Genomic DNA, 22,924 nt, shown 5'->3' with positions numbered 1-22,924 from the left:
AGATTTTGACTTGTTCAAATACTTAAACTCAGATTAACAAAGCCTAAATTGCTATAGTCACAGAATGTAACATGCCCAAATAAACCGTACTATTGAATTAAGAGATTGGATGGATTTACTTAATACTCTAACTCAAGGGCTGGTTTCCCCATCATGATGAAATGCAGAGTATTCAAAGTTATTTTAGCTTGGCTGGTGTGAAAACTCAATAAATATCATCCTTGGGGGAATAATTTTACTTGGGATGACAGTAGGGGAGAAAGACTTTAAATGGCTCTGTGTGCCAAGTCTGGCACCATTTATAATCAGTTGTCTTTCATCTCTACCGCAGCAGATAAAATTTCCATTTTTAAAGGCTCTGTAGTTTGGATGAAAAAACATATTTAGCAACATCACTAATTTGGCTCTGCCCCATCTCCTTCTAATTATTTCACTGGAATTTGACAGAGAAATCTAGCACTCATCCTGTTCTCTTTCTTTAATTTTTCCCAGAATTTTTTTTCCCCTTTGTGACCAATAGCATGGAGTAGATATATTTCTGGTCAAATTGTATCCCGCAGTAAACCTCTTAGTAAAGAGAAACTTAACACAATTTTACATGGTACAAAGTTAAATAAAAACTCCTTTCTGCAGATTTGAATGTGCATTTGACCTGCAGTGGTTTAGAGACTCGAAGAAATGGAGGTAGTGACAGATTTTATTTTCCTGGGTTCCAAGATCACCGCAGATGGGGACTGTAGCCAAGAAATTAAAAGACGCTTGCTTCTGGGGAGGAAAGCCATGGCAAATCTAGACAGCACACTAAAAAGCAGAGACATCACCCTGTCAACAAAAGTGCGTATAGTCAAGGCTATGGTCTTCCCAGTTGCAATGTATGGCAGTGAAAGCTGGACCATAAAAAAGGCTGAGCGCCAAAGAATTGAGGCCTTTGAACTATGGTGCTGGAGAAGACTCCTGCGAGTCCCTTGGACTGCAAGGCGATTAAAACGGTCAGTCCTAGAGGAGATCAACCCTGACTGCTCTTTAGAAGGCCAGATCCTGAAGCTGAAACTCAAATACTTTGGCCACCTAATGAGAAGGAAGGACTCACTGGAGAAGAGCCTAATGCTGGGAAAGGTTGAGGGCAATAGAAGAAGGGGACGACAGAGAATGAGGTGGCTGGATGGAGTCACTGAAACAGTAGGCGTGAGCTTAAATGGACTCCAGAAGATGGTAGAGGACAGGAAGGCCTGGAGGAACGTTGTCCATGGGGTCGCGATGCGTCAGACACGACTTCGCAGCTAACAACAACATACCTGGCAGATGTAGATGTGGACATCCTTTTAGTCAATGTTTTGTCATTTTTCCTCTGATAGGAGAAGCTGAGACTGACTACAAAAAACACCATGACAAAGTAGCAACAATGGTGCATTGGAAGATTTGCCTGCAAGCAAGAACTGGAGGGACCAAAAAATAAAGGAAGTCATAGAAAATGAAGAAGTTAAATGCCTCCTTAAGTAACACCAGCTGCCTGCAATTAGTGCAGGTTCGCATCCCACCAGGCTCAATGTTGACTCAGCCTTCCATCCTTCCGAGGTAGGTAAAATGAGGACCCAGATTGTTGGGGGCAATTAAGCTGACTTTGTAATAATGTCGCTTGGGTGTGTGTGTGTGAAAGAGCTAATAAGCAGGCATATACATAGAATGAAGGCTACTGCTAAGCTTGTAAGCCGCACTGAGTCTGCGGAGAAGGGCGGGATATAAATGGAATTAAAATAAAAAATAAAATAAAAATAAATTGCTCTGAGACTTTAGAATTCAACCAGACATGCACCTGCCACATAACACCGTGGACTTAACAATTGTCAATAAAAAAGACAAAAAAGTCTGAATAGTGGATGTGGCAGTGCCTAGAGACAGCAGAAAAGAAGAGAAAGAACTGGAAAAGATAACAAAATGCAAAGACCTACAAATAGAAATAAAAAAAAAACTGTGGCAAAGTGTGCTGCCCCATTCATTTACATACAGACATAACCATGGTTTAATGAATTTATTAATATCCCAACAATTCCCTTCACTAAAACCCAGAACTATCCCAATTAAGTCCAGCCATAGAGTCCACAGAGCAATGGCCCTATAGTCCAGAAAGCACTTGAAAGTTTCTCAAACAAAATAATTTTACCAGACAAAGTTAAGCCCACTAAGCAAAATTAAATCCACAAACACAAAATCTCATGGGGCAAGAAAAGTTCGGAGTTTCCAAGGCACAATTCCATTTCAAACACGGTGTGAATCCAGAGTGAGGCAGGAATCATGATAACCAGAAAACACATAGCTACAAAACAAACACATTGTTCCTAGCAACACACCCATCTGTCTGCTGTGATAAATGGCCAGCTTCCAGTGCAGCCCATCAAGATGGGTGGGGCTTTCTCCTCTTCAGTAGTCTGGCTGACCTTCTCTGCTCTTGCCTTTTTTCTGCCTTACGTGTTCTTGGATCAGAAAGCAGTTCCTCCTCTTCGCTGGCCATCTGGCACTGCAAGCTTTCCCCAGCTGGAGTCTCAGCCAAATCCCTTCCAGAAGGCCATTAAGAGCCATCAATCAACTCAGTTCCTGACATGCCAAGAATCAGCTCATCCTCTCCTGAGCTGACATCTGAGGAAGTATCTGGGGAATTGTCCAAGTGAGTCATCACACAAAGGCAAGCAAGTATAGTACCAATAGTAATAGGTGCCTTGGGTGCAATCCCAAAACAACTGGAGCACCACTTGAACACCATCAGCATTGACAAATTTTCCATCAGTCAGTTGCAAAAGGTGGCTTTACTGGGAACAGCTTCCATCCTGCAATGATATCTATAATACCATCAAAGATCTAGATCTGCCTATTCCAGGTCCTTGGTAAGAACTAGATAAGTAGGCAAAAATGCCAAACCCAGTGTGAACATCTGGCTGTCTGTGCAATGATCAATAATGATAATGATAACTCAAGGCCACTCTCACTGGCAGCTAACCATCCACACACAAGTGACACTGTTTTGCCACTAGCCACCTTACCTTCAGGACTAGGGACTGGTGTGGAGCTCCACAGAGACTCTAAAAGATTAATTGACCTCTGTTGTCCTCCCATTTATTTATCACCTAGACATTTACTGACACCCCCCCCCTTTTCACTTCCCAGAAATTTATCAATCCCTTGGATAGTCCCATCAACCCTTGGCCGGGGGATGGGGGGGAATCATTATAACCACTTGGGAGAAACTCTGGTTTAAAACAATCATTTACCTTTACCTTTATTATAAAATATTTTTATAATAAGGAATTTTCCTGCTGTAGTTCCAACTGTATTCTATTTTTCTTTCACTTGCTTGCTAGCATCTAATTCTCTGGTTACTGTGAGAGTACTCTGCTTGTTATAATAATATAAACATTTTGTATAAAGTGGATAAAGTTTAAGTTAAGTTTAAGTTTATTGAATTTATATACTGCCCTTTTCCCTTAGGACTCAGGGCGGTTTACAAAGTATTTAAAAACATCAATACAATACAAGAGTAAAAAACAGTTAAAATAATTAAATTTGATCCCTGAGGGGGAAAAAAACAACCTCTCAGCCTGGGCCGGAAAGCTCAAAGAGCCAGGTCTTCAGGTCCCGGCAGAATGACCGAAGGTTGGGGACAGCCCTAAGCTCCATGGGCAGCTGGTTCCAAAGGGCAGGTGCACCCACTGAGAAGGCCCTCCCCATGGGTGTTATCCGGCAGCAGTCTTTTACCGGCGGCACCCTGAGAAGGCCCTCCAAGTGGGAGCGCACAGGACGAAGGGAACTTGAAGTCGGCAGTAGGTGTTCCCTCAAATATCCCGGACCCAAGCCATTTAGGGCTTTATAGGTCATCACCAGCACCTTGAATCTCACCCGGAGGGCAACCGGAAGCCAATGTAGCTTGCGGAGTAGAGCTGTTACATGGGAGTATCGGGAAACCCCCATCACATCTCGCACAGCAGCATTCTGCACCAGCTGAAGCCTCCGAGTGGTCCTCGAGGGCAGCCCCATATAGAGAGCATTGCAGTAGTCCAACCGGGAGGTCACGAGTGCATGGGTGACTGTGTGTAGGGAATCTCGGTCCAGATAGGGTCGCAACTGGTGCACCAGGTGAACCTGGGCAAAAGCCCCTCTGGTCACGGATCCTATGTGATCTTCAAAATTGAGCCGTGAATCCAGGAGGATGCCCCCCCACCCAAACCCCCCACCCCAAATAGCCACTTATACAGTTAACTGAATAAGCAGGCTGACTTCTTAGGACTTTATTTAGGCAATTTCCAGAAATCCTCCCTCCCATATAAGTGCCTTGTGCATATCAGTTGGTATGAAACACTTAGTGATACTATGCACAATTTTCCTGGAGATTTTATCACATCTCTACTGCTTTTTTTACTGATTTATACATTAATTTTTGATGTCCTGGTCCAGGAGTACACTACCAATCTCTTCTTAAAAACCTCCAATTTTGGAGCACCCACAACTTCTGGAGGCAAGTCGTTTCACTGATTAATTGTTCTAACAGTCAGGAAATTTCTCCCTAGTTCTAGCTTGGTTGTCTCCTTGATTAATTTCCATCCATTGCTTCTTGTCCTGCCTTCAGGTGCTTTGGAGAATAGGGTGGGATGCAATGCGATGGACTGATTTATGAAATTTTGTATTTTACAACGGTGTGCTGTGAGGACCCAGATTGTTGGGGGCAATAAACTGACTTTGTAGTAATGCCGCTTTGGGGGGGGGGGGGGCGAAAGCCCTAATAAGCAGGCATATACATAGAATGAAGGCTATTGCTAAGCACATTGGATTGTGCTTAAATTGTAAGCCGCCCTGAGTCTTCGGAGAAGGGCAGGATATAAATGGGATTAAAAAAAAAAACTTCTAAAGTAAAACATATAATGACTTTTTAAAAAAAAATAAAAATAAAATGTTTAATGCTTTATCCATCCCTTCTGAAGATCATGTCAACCCTCACCAAGGTATTTTAGGCTTTCCATACAAATCCATCAAACCAAAATGAAATATGATTCAGCTTTATGACACATTTTACCTAATAGCTGAAATTAAAATGCAGACAATTAAACAATAGAAGCAATTAAGATTATGAATAGTAGTGCTGATAAGGCCTGGCTGTAGGTAAGTCTTAACTATTTCCTGGAGCCAGACACAGTGGGCATTCAGTTCTGCTCCCTCTCCAAAGTTTCCAGGTCTGCAGGTTCTTTCATTATAGAATAGAATAGAATAGAATAGAATAGAATAGAATAGAATAGAATAGAATAGAATAGAATAGAATAGAATAGAATAGAATAGAATAGAATAGAATAGAATAGAATAGAATAGAATAGAATAGAATAGAATAGAATAGAATAGAATCTGGAAGGGACCTTGGAGGTCTTCTAGTCCAGCCCCCTGCTCAAGCAGGAGGACCTATAGCATCTCAGTCCAGTCTCTTCTTAAAAACCTGCAGTGATGGAGTGCCCACGATTTCTAAGTGCAAGCTGTTCCACTGGTTGATTGTCCTTACTGTCAGGAAGTTTCTCCTTAATTCCAGGTTGCTTCTCTCTTTGATCAGCTTCTAACCATTGTTTCTCATCCTTCCCTCTGGTGCTCTGGTGAACAACCTGACCCCCTCTTCTTTGTGGCAGCCCCACATTATTCTGATGAACAAAAAGATTTGACCTTAAGTGACTGGATGAAAGAAGGAAGGAAGGAAGGAAAGAGAGGAGAAAGTTAAGGACTAGTTTTCAGAAACACTCTCAGCACTAAATAATTGCTCCGTACAATAGCCTAGTTTACTTTGGCTTATTGTAGACTGAGATGAACCCACCAACATTGGAAGGAAAGGAGAAGTGCAATTAAGAACACCTCCCTAGAAAGTTTAGACTTAAACGTAAAGTTAAAATGTTACAGACTTCTACATAAGAACCCTCTGTTATCATTCACTGGATCCACTCTTTTGCAATATGTTAGATTAATTGCTAACTTTCCAGCTAAGGCTTCAAGCAATGATGAATTCAGTGGCAAAGGTTTAATTAACTCACAGCTTTTTTTTTTAAGCAATTACAAAGTTTTGTGGATTTTTTCCCCCCAGAATTAATGTGCACAGAATGACAATATAAAATTATGAATTTTGCATGCTGCAAAGTGTATGAATTTATTCTCTGTCCAGCCTTATCTTTGATTCACTTACTGTCCTGGCCCATACTATAGGTGGGATCTGAAACAAATCATTGGTTTGATAAGGCATATTCATGGCACTCTTAAGGCTCATTTTAACATACAGTATCAGTACTATCCAAATACCAAAACTATTAAGGATATTATTCCCTTTGACAATTTAAGGAATGTTTGAATGATTTTAAGCAAATAAAGTGTGGTTTTGTGGTTAAAATGGTGGCCCAGAAACCAGGAGACCATGAGTTCTATTTCCACCTTAGGCATGAAAAACTCGCTGGGTGACTTTGGTCCTGAGACTCTCTCTCTCAGCCCAACCTATCTCACAAAGTTCTTCTGGTGGGAAAAATAGGAAAAATAGGAAGTATTAGGCACGTTTTCTGCCTTGAGTTTATAAACAAAAATATAAGCAATAATAAAAATATAAGCAATAATAAAAAATATAAGCAATAATAAATAATAAATTATAATAAATAATAATGACAAAGTAGCAACAATGGTGCCTTGGAAGATTTGCAAGCAATGCCATTTGCCTGCAGGCAAGAACTGGTGGGATCTAAATAGAGAAAGTAATAGAAAATGAAGAAGATACAGTGCTCTGGAGTTTAGAATTCAAACAGACAGGCACCTGCCAAATAACATCCCAGATTTAACAACTGCCAATAAGAAAGGCAAAAAAACTCTAGATAATGGATGTGGCAGTACCTGGAAATAGCAGAATAGAAGACAAAAGAACTGAAGAAGGTAACAAAATGCAAAGACCTCAAACAGAAGTAGAATGACTGTAGCAAAAGAAAGCAAATGTAGTATCATTGGTTATAGGTGCCTTGGGTGCAATCCCAAAACAACTGGAGCACCACTTGAACACAATCAGCATTGATAAATTCACCATCAGTCAATTGCAAAAGGCAGCTTTACACAGAACAGCTTACATCCTGTGACAATGCCTCTAACACCAGAAAACATCAACATCAGCCTATCCAGGTCCTTGGGAAGGATACGATAGGTGGATAAAAATGCCAAATCTAGTCTGAACATCTCACTGTCTCTGCGATGAACCATAAATAACAATAAAATAAAGTACTGAGTGAGATGGACCAATGCTTTCAGTTATTTATTTTGATCAAACCAGTTACGAGAATGCACTAAGACAGAAGGATAAAACACCCAGACACAAGCTAAGCAATGTGGTAAATGCAGTACAGTACAGTGGAACATATGTAGATCTGTACATTGGAAAAACAAAACAACCACTTCATAAACACATGGCATAACATAGGAGAACAAACCCATCAGGCCAAGATTCAGCAGTCCATCTGCATTTAAAAGACAAAGGCCACTCTTTTGAAGACAACAAAGCCCACATTTTTGACAGAATGGATCCCCGGTTTAAAAGAGGGGTCAAAGAGGCAGTCTAAGTCAAAATTGAACAGCCCTCTCTCAAGAAATGGGGAGGGATACGACATCATCTATCTCCACTCTACAACAGCCTGACGACCAGATAAGCCCTCTTAACTGCTTGGGTTCTGCCTCCAACTGGGAGTCCTGCAAAAACTCATTTTCCCAGAGCAAGCCATCTATTATAGTACTCCCTCCTCGTAGGTTTCATCAGAAGCCAGGTTATTGCCTCCAATCAGGCTTCCTCTTCCCATGATGAAGATTCTTCCCTGAATCTTTGCCAGCTTCTCTCCTCTACTAGAGACAGTGGTGGGGGCTCAGGACTCCCTAGGTTGTTTGAAAGAAAGTAGATTCTGGCATGATGTCATGGTTCCGACTAATAAAACAGATCAAAGAACATTGCATGGTTGTTTATTCTAAAAAAGTCTATAATAATGAGAACAAAGCATCGGCACACATGGATGGATGCTAGAATCTGAATTCTCCTCCCCTTAACACATATCATACAGAATTCCCTCCCTTAATTACACATCATGAATCACATTCACCAATTAGTTTAACACACAAAGTTTCCCTTCCCTTCTGAAGCACGCTATCCCTTATCTTCTCAAAACATCTGGGCTGAATTCCTCCCGTGCTTTAGTGATTTAAAGCCAAACAGTTAAAGCAAAAGGCTGCCTCTTATATTGTCAGTGCAAAAATATGTCAATGTTTGCAGCATTGACACACAGTCCTTTCAGCAGTTCCAACAAGACCCATTTGCACCATTCAGGTGATCCTGAGAACACAGATAAACCTCCAAGTAGCCTTAATGATTCTCTAAAAGAATGCAAATGACCAGCTGTCTGCAAGCAATTTAAACCCTCCCATTCCCCACCATCCAGTCAGAGCTGAAGAAGGGAGCTCTGTAGTGCAAAGAGTACAGGTATTCCATATTTTAACCTGGAATTTATTCAATCGTATAAGCTAGAAATAGCCACCGATTCAGTGAAATGTGCTGTACAAAGATAACCCATCCGAGGCAGCTGGGAGGGAGAGAATATACCAACAGCCTCTGACACCTTATGCTGAGGCTGTGAGCATAGCCCAATTTTTTCTTTTAGATCTATTTAGAAGGGATCTTAAGAAGTCTATAAAAAGAATCAATGGATTAACTCCACTGGGTATCCCACTGGTTTGCTTCATCTCTCTGTATGCAAGTTGAAAGGTTGTAAAGCTACCTAGAGGCAGATTTGGAGACTGTCATTAGAAAGACAAAAGCAGCATCCTGCTGTTGTGATCAACACAGACACCTTTGCACGCACCTCTGCAGATGTCTGCTGTACATATAGCTGTACATTATTTCATGGTGGTAGCATTTGTAACCTTACAATTCCCCCCCCAACCAGAAGGGCGCTGTTTGTCACCCCACATTTCAATAAATGTCAGTTCTAGGGGAAGGCACATAGGAGAATTGGAAGGCTGTATAAGTTTGAATTCAAAGACTGAAATTAAAAATATGTACCCAATATGTGGCTACATAGTTTTCACGTGACAATCTATGGCAGGGGTAGGCAACCTTGGCTCTTTTATGACTCGTGGACTTCAACTCCCAGAATTACTGAGCCAGCCATGCTGAGGGGAAAGGGAGAGGTTTCCAAGCTAAGCCATGCTGGCTCAGGAATTCTGGGAGTTGAAGTCCACGAGTCATAAAAGAGCCAAGGTTGCCTATTCCTGGTCTATGGCATTAATTTCCAACTCAGGGCAAAGTCATATCAGAAGCCTGATTGCCTCATCTTCTTATTTGGTATATTCACCCATTTTAGACCTGTTGGAAGAAATAGGGATAGACTCTCCAGCTTTTGTACCGTTACCTGCACTAGATGTTAACCCTAACCCCAACAAATATCAGTAGTAGTTTGATTAGCTACAGGAGAACAGTAAGTGTGCTGTGTGCATCACTCTCTTATGTTTGATTCCCTGGAATGTTTTACTACCTCAGACATCATTTGGGGACTTTAAACCTAATTGTTTCACTGTGCGGGCATATGGTAAAGCTGCTGGCTTCCTGGGATTGTAGCATTGTTATCATCTTTTTTTTACTGAAATAGAAGTTTGAAGATGCTTTGCTCCAAAAATATAAGTTGAGAAGCAGTTGTGAAACCGTTGGTGGCATACAGTACCTTTTCCATCATTGTGGATGGCAAAAGATGAATCATATGCAAATTTACCTGCATCACTCTGAAGGATTTTGTTCCACAAATTTGCATAACATCCTTGTTGAAGTGTAAATGGAGAACAAAGTCACCTTGCCTTCAAATTTTGAAGTACACATACAAAAACAAAGGGGTACATCTACCATTCTTCATTCACATCAGCGGAGGAAGCCCTCCAGATATTTGCTGAATTTCAACTTCTATCAGCCAGCATGGGAAAATTCAGGGAGTTCTAATTTAGCAACATTTGGAGAGTCCCAGATACCCTTTCTCTGTCCTGTAGGATATATTCCTCTTCACAACAAATCCTTTACCAGAAACAAACATTTATAAATCATGAAAGATCTTCAGTCTGATGGATGTCTTTGTTTTATTTCTGACATCTCTTGCAACATAGGAGGACCTACTGCTGATGTCACTTGATGCCAGTCAACACTCAGATAAACAGAGATTAATACCAGACCAACAACCAAGCAGTAAACAATAGTACAATAGTCCTTAATCAAGGAACTACCAGGAGAAAAGCAACATTCCTACCCACACAGTGAAAACCATTTGTAAATAAACAGAGAGCAAACCCACTCCCTTTTACCATTGGAGATGTTAGCAAGTTGGGTAATGAAACATCTGCAAGAAAATAGCCAAGCTCAGAGGAAGCCATAGTTGAATCCTGAGCTACAGATATTGTTTTTCATTGATGTCAGTTTCTTTGGAATCTCTTGGTATTTTGCAAAGAATGTTTCTCCTGAAAGAAACAAGAATATAATATGAATACAAAATTTAATACAATTCAGAAAATGGAGATTCAGACTAGGTGTATTCAAAACAGAGCATTCAGTGACAGGATTCAATACCAAATGTTTTTTTTTCTCTCCCTCTCTCCTGTGCAGGTTTCTTTGAATTTGCCAGATCTACTCCACCTGGCTTAGGAATAATTAACCTACAGATCTAAGGCCATCAGTCAAGACTTTTAACATTCTTTCCATAAGCTATTAGGTATATTCTAATAGCCTATGCATGGTTGATATTATGAATTTAAATTATGGACATTTACTTTTATCTTTGTAAACTGTACTTATTTTTATTTTATTGGTTAGGGCATATCTGCACTTAATATTTAAGTTGCTTCTGTCCTGTGCTGATGCTGACTTGTATCTATTCAAACTGAAACATTTAACATCAGTTTGCAAAATATGAAGTCTTGAATGTTGCCTATCATGTCCTCCCACTGGGCAATTCCCCAGTATTCTCCCAAATGTCTGTTCCCTGTGGAAAAAAGTGCCTACCTCTTTCTTTTGTGGCTCTCCATGAATACCCCATACTTTCGTATGAAACGTACGAAGTTAAATTGTTTGTGTACACATATACCCACACGTACAAATCATATATGTAGACACAGTGAACAGTTATATTTGTGTTCCATCAAGAGTTGAAAAGATCATATTGCTGTTATATTACACGTTATTTTGAGTTTTATTAACCCTGGAGAATACAGTAGCTCAGGGACCAAAGTTGGTGGTCTCTGAACTTGATTGCTTTCTTGCAAATATTTTGTTATCAGACTAGATAACATCCTCAGTGCATGGAGAAGTGAAGTTTTCTGGTGTTGGAAGTCAGCACCCACCCACCCTCCTAGAGAAGGAAATATTTTATGGGATATTAAAAAAGGCAGAATATTATATTTCCCCAAAGGAATAATAGAGAAAAATCTTAGGCAAGTCTTCTTCCCCCAAGCAGGCCAGATTTTAGAAATGCAGATTTGGGGCCACCTATTCATAAGCAAAATGCCTGCAGCCACAGCCAGAGAAGGTTTGAGCTGACGGGATTAGAAAAACAAAGACTCCAAGGACAGGAACATGACCTTTAAGACATAATAGGATTAACCCACCACTACTGGAATACCAAAAGGGCACACTCAAGCTCAGGTCAAAGTACATTGCACACGAAAAGGAACAATCTCAACATGCAAAGCCCAAGAAGGTATAAAAACCCAACATTCCCAGCTCCATTTTGTCAGCAACCCCAGAAACATGTTGTGTCACTGACGTTTCTGGCAACTAAATAAACAAGAACCTTTCCAAACAGCCTCCATTTTGTTTACTCCTGGCTTGGTTATTTATGTGTAGCAACTTGTCCTACTAGTTACTATACATAAATGGTTGGTTGATTTCTTTCTTGATAGTCCCTTAATTAGGGTAGTTTTTCTTCCCTGATTTTTATTTGTTCCATTTCCCATTTATCTAAGTAGTGGTTGCTAGGAATGATATGCTCCAGGCTATTTGTTTCCTTCCTTGATCTTTAGCTACCTCATTTAAATGGCTTTAGAAAAAACCATGGAACAAGAAACATTATTGAAGCATGCAGGATAATTGAGAAAGCCAAAAAATACTCCAAAAAATAATAAACAGTATTTGCTTTGTTGATTTACAGAGGCCTTAAATTCTCTCAGTCACATAAAGCTGTGGAATATGCTTAGAAAAATGGGAATCCCAGAACATTTTATTATGCTCATGACAAATTTACCTTCAAATCAGGAAGCCACAATATGGACAACATGTGTAGAAACAGACTGATTCCAGATTGCCAAAGGAATGAGATAAAGCCACTGTATTCTCCTCTTGTTTATTCAACCATGTACAGTATACTGGATATATATTGAGGGAATCTGGGTTCAAAGGAGATGAGAGTGGCTTTAAAATTGGAGGAAGAAACACCAATAAGCTGTGTTATGCTGATGACACTACTCTAATAGCTAAAAATACAAGAATTTGTAAATTCTAGTAAAAAAAGTACAAGGAGCACAATTAAAAAGGGGACTAAAAATTAAATATAAAGGAGATCAAACTAATGACAGATATTTGGAATTGATAATGAAATAGGGAGAGCCAGTTTGGTCTCGTGGTTAAGGCATCAGCCTAGAAAACAGGAGATGGTGAGTTCTAGTTCCATCTTAGGCATATAAGCTGCCTGGGTAACTTTAGGCCATTAGCTCTGTCTTAGACCAGTTCATATCGCAGGGTTGTTGTGGTGGTGAATAAAATAGGAGGAGGAAGGGGTATTAGGTATGTTTGACACATTGAATTATTTATAGAAAATAATGAAGGCAGGATAAAAATGAAGATAAAGTGATAGGTAGCGTCTGCCTTTTAGGATCACCATTCAACAATAAAGGAACAAGAATCATGGAGTCTGTCATGGAATTTGTCCATGTTACTCATTACCACTGTCATCAGCACTTTCATGGAAGACCTGAAAGACTAGGGACAGATTGTCATGGAGAATATCTGTGTGATTGCTAAGAATCACATAATCAATCAATCAATGTGAGGTCTACCTGTAATCCTCTACTGAGGGCTGTTTTGTCAGAATGCCAATCTCCTGCAAACTTCACTCTTTCATTCACTAGTGTTCCCTTGCAATAAAACATCTGCAGGAAAACAACTAACCTCAGAGAACGCTGAGCCCCCAAAGTTTATTGAGATTTATGCAGTGTTTATGTTCTTTTTATGTAGGACAATTTTTTATCATGGCAACTTTTGTTCAGTTTGTATATTATCCTTATATATCTATTGTAGTGGACAAAATTAAGAAATACTATTTATTACTTCTCATGAATTTATTTATACTTTCTAAAACCTTCCTTTCAATGCCCTGAAAATGACTCATTATAATTTTTAAAAAAATCCTCATACAATTAAAATCTATAATTTATTTTCTGCAATATGGACATGATTTCACCCAGGAGCAAGCAACCCACTCAGTCCTGATGAGATCTGCAGGATGCAGACTGCATTCAACACAAAGCTTCCTTTCTGCATTTTCATGAAGCTCTGTAAAATTGCAGAAAACTAAATTAAAAATGTATGTTACCACTGCAGTGTTTTGAGGAACAGGAGAGTTGGGCGCATATCCCATTATTACCTCTATGTGTTTATTTTTATTTATATCAAATTTATATAGCAACTCATCTCACAAGATGTAATTCTGGTCAATGCACAATATAAAACAAACCATAACATAAGCAATATTAAAAAATGTTCTACAATTAAAAACATCAATCACTACTTACTATTAACTGATTAGCAGAGATTTGATGTTAAAGGCAATGCAGCCACCTCACTACTTTACTATTATCTTGATATCACCCAGCTTGTTGGCACAATCATGTTCTGAAGGATTTCTGGAAAGATGTCAAGAGTAGGACCAGACTCACTTTAGGACCAATGGTGTTCCACCGGGTGGATGCCACTGCAAAAAAAAAGGTCTAGTCCCCATAGGCCCCAACAGGTGTAACTTCTTTGCCGACAGGATCCTAACCATATCTCTTCTGCTGTACCTGATGGTAGAAGTGGTCCTTTAAATACCCTTTAAATTTAAATTTGGCCTCTAATCAATAATTATGTAGCAGTAGCTATACATGCTAAGTATATTATCCTTTATCTGGGGCATCTATTCTCAAACAAATAAACCAGGTAAATATTGATAGCATGACTTTTTAATTTAAGCAGCCTAAACTAAAGGCTCCTTTGTCTCTTTAAGCAAGGCAGCAAAATGTGAACAATTGGTGGAGGAAAAGAACATGAAATACAGTAAAAGGAATCTGTAATACACAGAGAAAATGAAAAATGAAGAGGTCAAGGACATGCTTTGTTTTTGTAAGTGAAAAACTCCCCTCCCTTTCTCTATTTAATCTGACTTCCTGTCTAATACAAAAAATTTAAGATGCCCATCTTGAATTCAAAAAATATTTCCATAGATTGCCAACAGTCTGAAATCTATTTGTTTTCATTCTGTGCTGAGTACATGATGTTCAGATCCTTTCAGTGCTTCAGACCTATCTCTTCACCAGGCTGCATCATGGGAGCCATGCACTCAACTTTTATTAGATTTCTCCTGGTGTTTATTCAGGTGGAAGTTGAATTATATCCTGAATTATAACACCCAATTGTAGAATTATGGAATCTGCAGTCTAACACATCTGGAAGTCAACAGATTAAGGAAGTCTGCATCACACACAAACTGTTGGAGATGGTTTAAATTAAAAAACACACACACTGAAGAACTGGAATTGCCCCAAAGTCATGTGTTTCAACAGCTGAAGGTTTACTTGAATTTGGTTGTGCCTAGCCACCATAGCACATCAGAAATGCAAGAATCAAATCATAATCACCCATTGGATGTTTTTTAAAAGATGAAATCTAATTTGTTGCCAATCAAAGTCAATAATTCCATTGAGCCCTACTTGATCTTTCCTTCCACTAACCTATGGGGATAAAAAAAAACACAATAGACAATTTTTATGATGAGTAAAATACTAAGGAGACATCTAAGCTCTATTATGGTCCTAATGATGTTATCAAAAGCTTGCAGAGGCATACATTTTGAATGCAGCTGATAGCCCCTCAAATAAGTGCATTAGTAGATCTGTAGCAAAATAATTATTTTTCACCAACTCATTATGATTTAGTCGAGCTTGCCCACAACTTCTAAAGCTTTATTAGTGCAATATTGATCTGCAGCTTTTTCATCATCTGTTTCATCTGGGGTTCCAAATTGTAAATAGGATTGAGACCAAAACAATTAAGCAAAGCTGATTCAGTTTCTTGGCTGATACAGAATGGTTAAATCTGATCTGTGGAATAGCTACTTATTTACAGATGTTTTGAATGTTCAAAAGCAAGAGGAAAAGGGGATTATACTTTATTTTATCTAAAACATTTACAGTATATAATTTTGTCACATACTGCTTCGTCCTTGCTCACCTGGAGGGCAGCAATTTCAATTTTCTGTGCAAAGAAGTGGGGGAAATTAGGTTTTTTTAATGCTTGTCATTTCCCCAAAGGAACTGGACAATTCTCACCCTTTTTAAGAGAGTTGAAAGCATGAGCAGTAGTCATTCAAATAGTTCTAGATATAAACTAACAATGCCAATACGCTGAGCTTGTTGATCAGAAGGTCGGCAGTTTGGCGGGTCGAATCCCGAGTGCCGCGTAGCAGAGTGAGCGCCTGTTACTCGTCCCAGCTTCTGCCAACCTAGCAGTTCGAAAGCACGTAAAAATGCAAGTAGAAAAATAGGGACCACTGCGGTGGGAAGGTAACAGCGTTCCGTGCGCCTTTGGCGTCTAGTCGTGCCAGCCACATGACCACGGAGATGTCCTCGGACAAGCGCTGGCTCTTCGGCTTTGAAACGGAGATGAGCACTGGCCCCTAGAGTCGGAAACGACTAGCACGCATGTGCGGGGGAACCTTTACCTTTTCATACTAATAGTAGAACACAAAGAGCACTATATAGTTGCCTGGGAATGTTAGACCCATTATTCAGATGAAGCTATTGCTACATTTTTACTTTTTGACTCATCTGAACTGCACGTTAGCTTTCCTCCTATGATGTATTAATTATGATATACTTGATGCCTGACAATAGAGCATAAGGTCTAACCTAACTTAAATCTAATTATTCTGATGTATTTAACATGAAGTAACATGAAAGATGGTGTCCTGTGTTGTCCCATTCAGACGTGTGCATAGTTGTGATGAACACTCAAGTATGAATCAACCCCAACTGTTTGAATAAAGCTTACTTCATGCTGTGATGCTTGTATTTTATTTTACTTGAGATGTTCGGTTTTGCTTTCTATGGGGAGAAAAATGGACTGATTCAGCAGGACAAAGCAACAATTAAAGTCTGGAACCATTAAAACAAGTGTTATTTCCAGGACTAGAAGTGATGGCTCCAAGCTCCTACTTTTTTCAATAGATTTACTCTAAAGATTCCCACTTGGTGTGCTTTGTACTTTTTGTCCCTTAAAGTTTCCATTGCTATAGGAACTTCCATCGTTAATATTCTTGTCTGTTGTATTTTTCTCCTCTAAGGATAGAAGTTCATCTCTAAAGCTTCATTGGCAGCTTGATGTATGAAAATGTTCTGTATCTCAAGGGTAAAAAGAAACAGATAAAACTGAGGGAGAACATTGATAAAAATTATAATTCATAGAAAAAGCTTGAATATTTATTGACCATGAAACTCACAGCTGATATTTCTCATCATGTCTCTTTATGAATATATACATTTGGAGAAGTTACAATAACTCTAATATACCACTTATTGATTAAACATCTGTGATGTAAGTTTAATTTTGGCACATTTGAGTTTCAGTTTATTGAGAAGTGGAGAGTTTTGGTCAATGATAATATGATAATCTGGTAACGATAATTTCCTTTCTTCCCTTTTTTAAAACATAGTCATGGATGCACTGTGATTCAACCTGATTTTATAATCATGAATTGCAATTGAAGAAATGTAAGTAATATAGGTAGGCTATGAGTAGATAGAAGGGACGCGGTGGCTCAGTGGGTTAAGACACTGAGCTTGTCGATCAGAAGGTCGGCAGTTTGGTGGATCAAATCCCGAGTGTCGCGTAGCAGAGTGAGTGCCTGTTACTCGTCCCAGCTTCTGCCCACCTAGCAGTTCGAAAGCACGTAAAAATGCAAGTAGAAAAATAGGGACCACTACGGTCGGAAGGTAACAGCGTTCCGTGCTAGTCATGCCGGCCACATGACCATGGAGACGTCCTCGGACAAGCGCTGGCTCTTCGGCTTTGAAACGGAGATGAGCACCGGCCCCTATAGTCGGAAACGACTAGCACGCATGTGCGGGGGAACCTTTACCTTTACCTATGAGTAGATAGATACTGTATCTTGCTGCTGGTCATAAGGTAGAAGTTAATTACAACTTTAAGTGGAACCAAATTGCAGCTAACCTTGAATTAAAACAAATGCAAGCAAAGAAAGCCAGAAACACTGTTTCTCTATTAGGAAACATTTCAATGTAAATGATTGCATAAACACACACAGAAACCCACACTTAAAGGGCAATTGCCTTAACCAGAGCTACTATTACTATGCTAAGGAAGCAACTGTTATTCCTGATCTACGCCTTGGTTTACCATCATCAACCATCAGCAATAAGACTGGGCAAAAATGTCCCTTTGAATCCATGTTATGAAGAGTGATTCTATGGTGTAATTTTCCATTGTAGCTAATATTCTGAGTTTTCAAACCGTGAAAAACTCAGAGGAGGGGATGATGAATGACAAATCTTTGTGATGTTTTTCTCAGGAACTAACACTCTTCTTTTGTCACAGATTATGGAGGAGATGCAGTGCATAGAAAAACCTGATGCACTGGGAATCCATGTGCTCATTTCTGATCTGTTGAAGCAACTGGAAGAAAGTAAAGTTGCAAAACGGAAGTAGGGAATTTGCGAAGGGCAAGGCAATCTAATGATAGACGTTTCTACGATTCTGTGCTTGGAAACAAACTGGAGGAATAGAATATTGATACATTACTATGAGGAGGCTGAGCAATTTGGTTTTAGCAACTTTTTTTGGGGGGGGGGGAAGTTAAGGAAGATGAAAGATATGGATCTCAATTAGTTTAATCAACTAATTGTCCAGCTACTGCACAATGTGGTATCTGCGACTGAGGACACAATTTGAGCATTTGTAAGTATGGCTGGCTGAACAATACTGGGAGTTGAAGTCTACAAGTCTTAAAGTTGCTAAGGTTGGACACCTCCCCCCTCCTCTTGGCTTAAATACCTTTAGTGAAGGAGAGTCCAGCAACCTCTGTAGTAAGATGTTTCATTGTTGAACAAATCTTTATGTTACTTATGGGAGCACCTGCTGCCGGCATCAACTTCCCTTCGTCCAGTGTGCTCCCACAGAGAGGGCCTCCTTAGGGTGCCGTCGATCAAAGAGTGTCGACTGGCGGCCCTCAGGAGGAGGGCGTTCTCTGTGGGCACGCCAGACCTTTGGAACTGTTTACCGGTGGAGCTCCGGATGGCTCCCAACCTTCGCTCCTTCCGACGTGACCTAAAAACATATTTATTTGAACAGGCTGGCCTGGTCTGATGGGTTTAGGGGTATTTTAATGCTTTTGTATTAATTTATTGAATTGGGCCGTTGTATTTAATATTTTTTTTTAATTTTTATATATTGTATTTTATTGTATTGCCCTGTACACCGCCCTGAGTCCTTCGGGAGAAGGGCGGTATAAAAATTAAATAAAATAAATAAAATAAATAAACGTTACCTTACCTCTATTAGTGCCTAGCCCACTGCAATTTTCTCTGCCATTTTCTCCCACTGCTTCTAGTCTTGTGAATAACAGTATAACAGAGTTGGAAGGACCTTGGAGGATTTCTAGTCCATTTCCCTGCTCAAGCAGGAAATCCTATACCATCTCTTCCTAAAAACCTCCAGTGTTAGAACACCCAACACTTCTGGAGGCAAGTTGTCCCACTCATTAATTGTTCTATAAGGAAATTTGTCCTTGGTTCTAGGTTGGTTCTCTCCTTGATTAGTTCCCATCTTTTGTTTCTTGTTCTGCCTTCAGGTGCTCTGGAGAATAGATTGCCCCCCTCTTTGTGACAGCCCCTCAAATATTGGAACACTGCTATCATATCACCCGTAGTCCTTCTTTTCATTAAACTAGTACAACGAAGAACAACTTCGCTCCACAATTTTACTTTTTTTCTCCATGCTAAGTATGGACATATAGACCTTCTCCTTCTTCCAGATCACTGTTCGCTCCTGGCAACTTCCTGGACATGTCCTGCTTCCCAGGCTGAAAGAGAGAGGAACTGGCCCAACACTATCCAACTAGCTTTGTGCCTCAAACAGGACTAGAATTCCCAGTCTCCCACTTTTTAACCTTAAACACTACCCCAACCTGATTAATGGTAATACTTAATATTGTGGAACCTCTAAGTTACACTAAAAAGTTAATGTGAACATTTCTCCTTAATATTTTTTATTATGCATCTGATTCTAAATTAAGGAAATCTGTTCTGGACACAATTTAAACCTTTTTAAAAACTTTCAGAATTGAAAATTCAGTTATTTTAAATGTACAAAATTTGTTTATATGGCATTTTACCTTCACTTACTTTTCCAGTCATGACCCACTTTTTCTATTCCCTCTCAGAAGAGGACAAATAAAAGAAGTATTCAAACTCGAAGAGACAGGGAAAAATTCACTCTCATGTTTTGTCTGATGTTGTTTTCCTTTTGATTGTAGCTATAGTTTTTGAGTTAATGATGACATAGCCAGATTCAGCATTTTTATACTTCCTTCAGCTTCACCTTTATATATACAAGATCTTCCATTTATGTTCTGCACTAGACTGCAATTTAAAAGAAGCACTGGGAACCAGAAGACATTCAGACTAATGGAGAAACAAAATGCTCATATCTAACCCTTGGTCACTCTAGAGCAGGGGTAGGCAACCTCGGCTCTTTTATGTCTCATGGACTTCAACTCCCAGAATTCCTGAGCCAGCTCAGGAATTCTGGGAGTTGAAGTCCATGAGTCATAAAAGATCCGAGGTTGCCTACCCCTGCTCTAGAGCTAAATCAATGCAAGAATACCACTCTCAGTCCTTAAGAGAGGGGTGTCAAACTCACAACGTCACGTGATGTGTCACGCCTTTTTTGTCATTGCCAGCAATGGGGTGGATGTGGTTTCACTATGATGCATCCGGCCTGTGGGCCGGCAGTTTGACACCCCTTGCCTTAAGACTTTCTCTGAAATTTGATTCTCCTTTGAAGGAATTTCCAAAGCAACTTTATCAAAGCAAATGAGAGCTGATTTTTAAAAAGCACAGGAGACTATTTCTGCCTGGCACTAGCTTCAATCAATGATTCAGACTCAATGTCTTTAGATAAATGTTTGCTCCACATGCCTGAACAGGGGGCTGGACCAGAAGACCTCTAAGGTCCCTTCCAGCATTGTTATTCCTTTCTATTAATATCTTAATTTAAGCTTGATAGTCTTTTCCCGCTGTTTGACCACATGCTAAGATTTCTTAATGAACACTCAGAATCTCTGAAAGGAAGCTGTACTAGAAATGTGTTAGGCCTCTTCATTAAGATTGCTGAAGAATGACCGGAAATTCCAGGCATTATCTACACACTTCACTATCACCAAGTACTTATTTTGCCTACCAAATTCTCAGCAAGAGACAATATTTTTTAGAAAAAAACCCCACATTTCACTAAGGCACCGTGTTTCCCTGAAAGTAAGACCTACCCCAAAAATAAGCCCTAGCTTGATTTTTTTTGAGAGGTGGCCCTAATATAAGCCCTACCCCCAAAATAAGTCCTAGTTTTGGGGTCAGGTGCACACCTAAAAATCAAGATAGGGCTGGGGTGGAGTTATGGAGCTTACCTTGCAGCCAGGCCTTTCCTCACTGACCCACTTCTTCTGCAGCATCCCCAGGCCTGCATTTCACAGTCAGAGGTCTTTCTGGAAGGACACTGCAGCTGAGAACCGAGCTACAGATTCAATCCATAGCTCAATTCTCGGCTGCAGTGGCCTTCCACCAGAAAGGTCTTTGACTGTGAAATGCAGAGTGGAGCTCCATTCTCAGCTGCAGAATGACTCTTCCTTCGGACACAGGAGAAGTGGGCCGGCTGGGCAGGGCTGTTGGTGCCATTGCCACAAGATGAGTGGAAAAGACCCCCCCTCCAAAAATAAGACCTGGTGCCTCTTTTGGAGGCAATAAATAAATAAATAAACAAGACATGGTCTTATTTTTGGGAAAACGCAGTACGCTGAGTGATGTAGAAATTTAGTAATAAATAAATGCTCAGGCAAGTTCTACAGTATAAATAAAAAAAATATGATTTGACCAATTTGGGGGGTTGGTCATGTATTGATAAGAACATTCGAATCTCTTTTCTGAATCAGTGTTTCCAGATTAAATAAATGCTATCCCTTCATAAGGGGGCACGATGGCTGAGCAGTTAAGGACATTGAGCTTGTCAGCTGGAAAGCTGACAGCCCAAGTTTGAGACCCGAGCACTGCACAACAAGGTAAGTCCTGTTCCTTGCCCCAGTTCTTGCCCACCCAGCAGTTTGAAAGCATGCAAATACAAGTAGATAAATAGGTACCACTTTGGTGGGAAGGTGACAGCATTCTGTTCGCTTTGGTGTATAATCTTGCTGGCCACAAGATCATGGAAAGGTCTTCAGACAACTCTAGCTCTCTAGCTCTGTTGGAAACAGAGACAAGCACCACTCCCTAGAGTTGGACACAACTGCACAGGGGAAACCTTAAACTTTTACCTTTATTCTTTCTCTAATAACTGCACCAATGGTAAAATACCTTGGTGTTGTTGCATGATTGTGTGATAATATAAGCAAGAGTAGGTCGCTGAGCTTTGATATAGAGCATTCTTACTTGAGTTTTTTATATGTGATGCTGCTTGAAATTACCGTCTTTTGCTTCTACAGCTTGTTTTGAACCTTTAAAATAAATTATTATTCCTCGAGATTCTCTGTTTTTGTTGAGTGTTAGCATCTTGCAGTTGAGATTAAAAAAACGAAGTCATTTTGTTGGAGTCATAGCTGTCCCATTGCCAGCTATATCCCATTCCAGTTTTATATTATAATCCTTTCAGTGCTTGTTAAGCCACGTATGTAGGATTTTCAACTCAAAACTTCATCCATGTGTCACTAAGCAAGTGCTTAATGTATTGAAGAAGGATGCCTCAGCAGCATCAGCAAGGCAGGGGTCCAAAATGTCACGATGGCAATTGTAATGACATGATTGAGGCTGCTTTGGTATAGTCACTGATGATGCGTACGTGTGCAACGTCATGTGGTTTTGATCGCTCTGCCACATCCACTATTTTATCTCCTTTGAATGCATGCCTCTTTAGTGCTCACACTGCACAATGGCTTCAACTCTCTCTTTTGCTGCAAACATTCCTAGCAAACTACCATTCTGAACTGCAATGTTGATGAAACTGATACATGTATCAGTATGGTAGTCTTCAACTTATGACAGTTCATATAGTGAGAGTTCAAAGTTACAGCAGATCTCCCCAGGATTACATACAAACCAGATTCAAAGTTCTGATGCCCCCACATTATGTGATCACATTGTGGATGCTGAGCAACAGGCCTGCATTTATGGCCATTTGCAGCATCCCACAGTCTCATGAGCAGGATTTCATAACAACAACAACAACATTGATGATGATGTTGGAAGGACTTTGGAGGTCATCTAGTCCAACCCCCTGCTCAGGCAGGAAACCCTATACCATTTCAACAAATAGCTATCCAGTCTCTTCTTAAAAACT

This window comes from Vipera berus (genome assembly GCF_964194415.1).
Source record: "Vipera berus genome assembly, chromosome: 2".
Taxonomy (NCBI): domain Eukaryota; kingdom Metazoa; phylum Chordata; class Lepidosauria; order Squamata; family Viperidae; genus Vipera; species Vipera berus.
Note: the sequence above shows the minus strand (reverse complement) of the source record.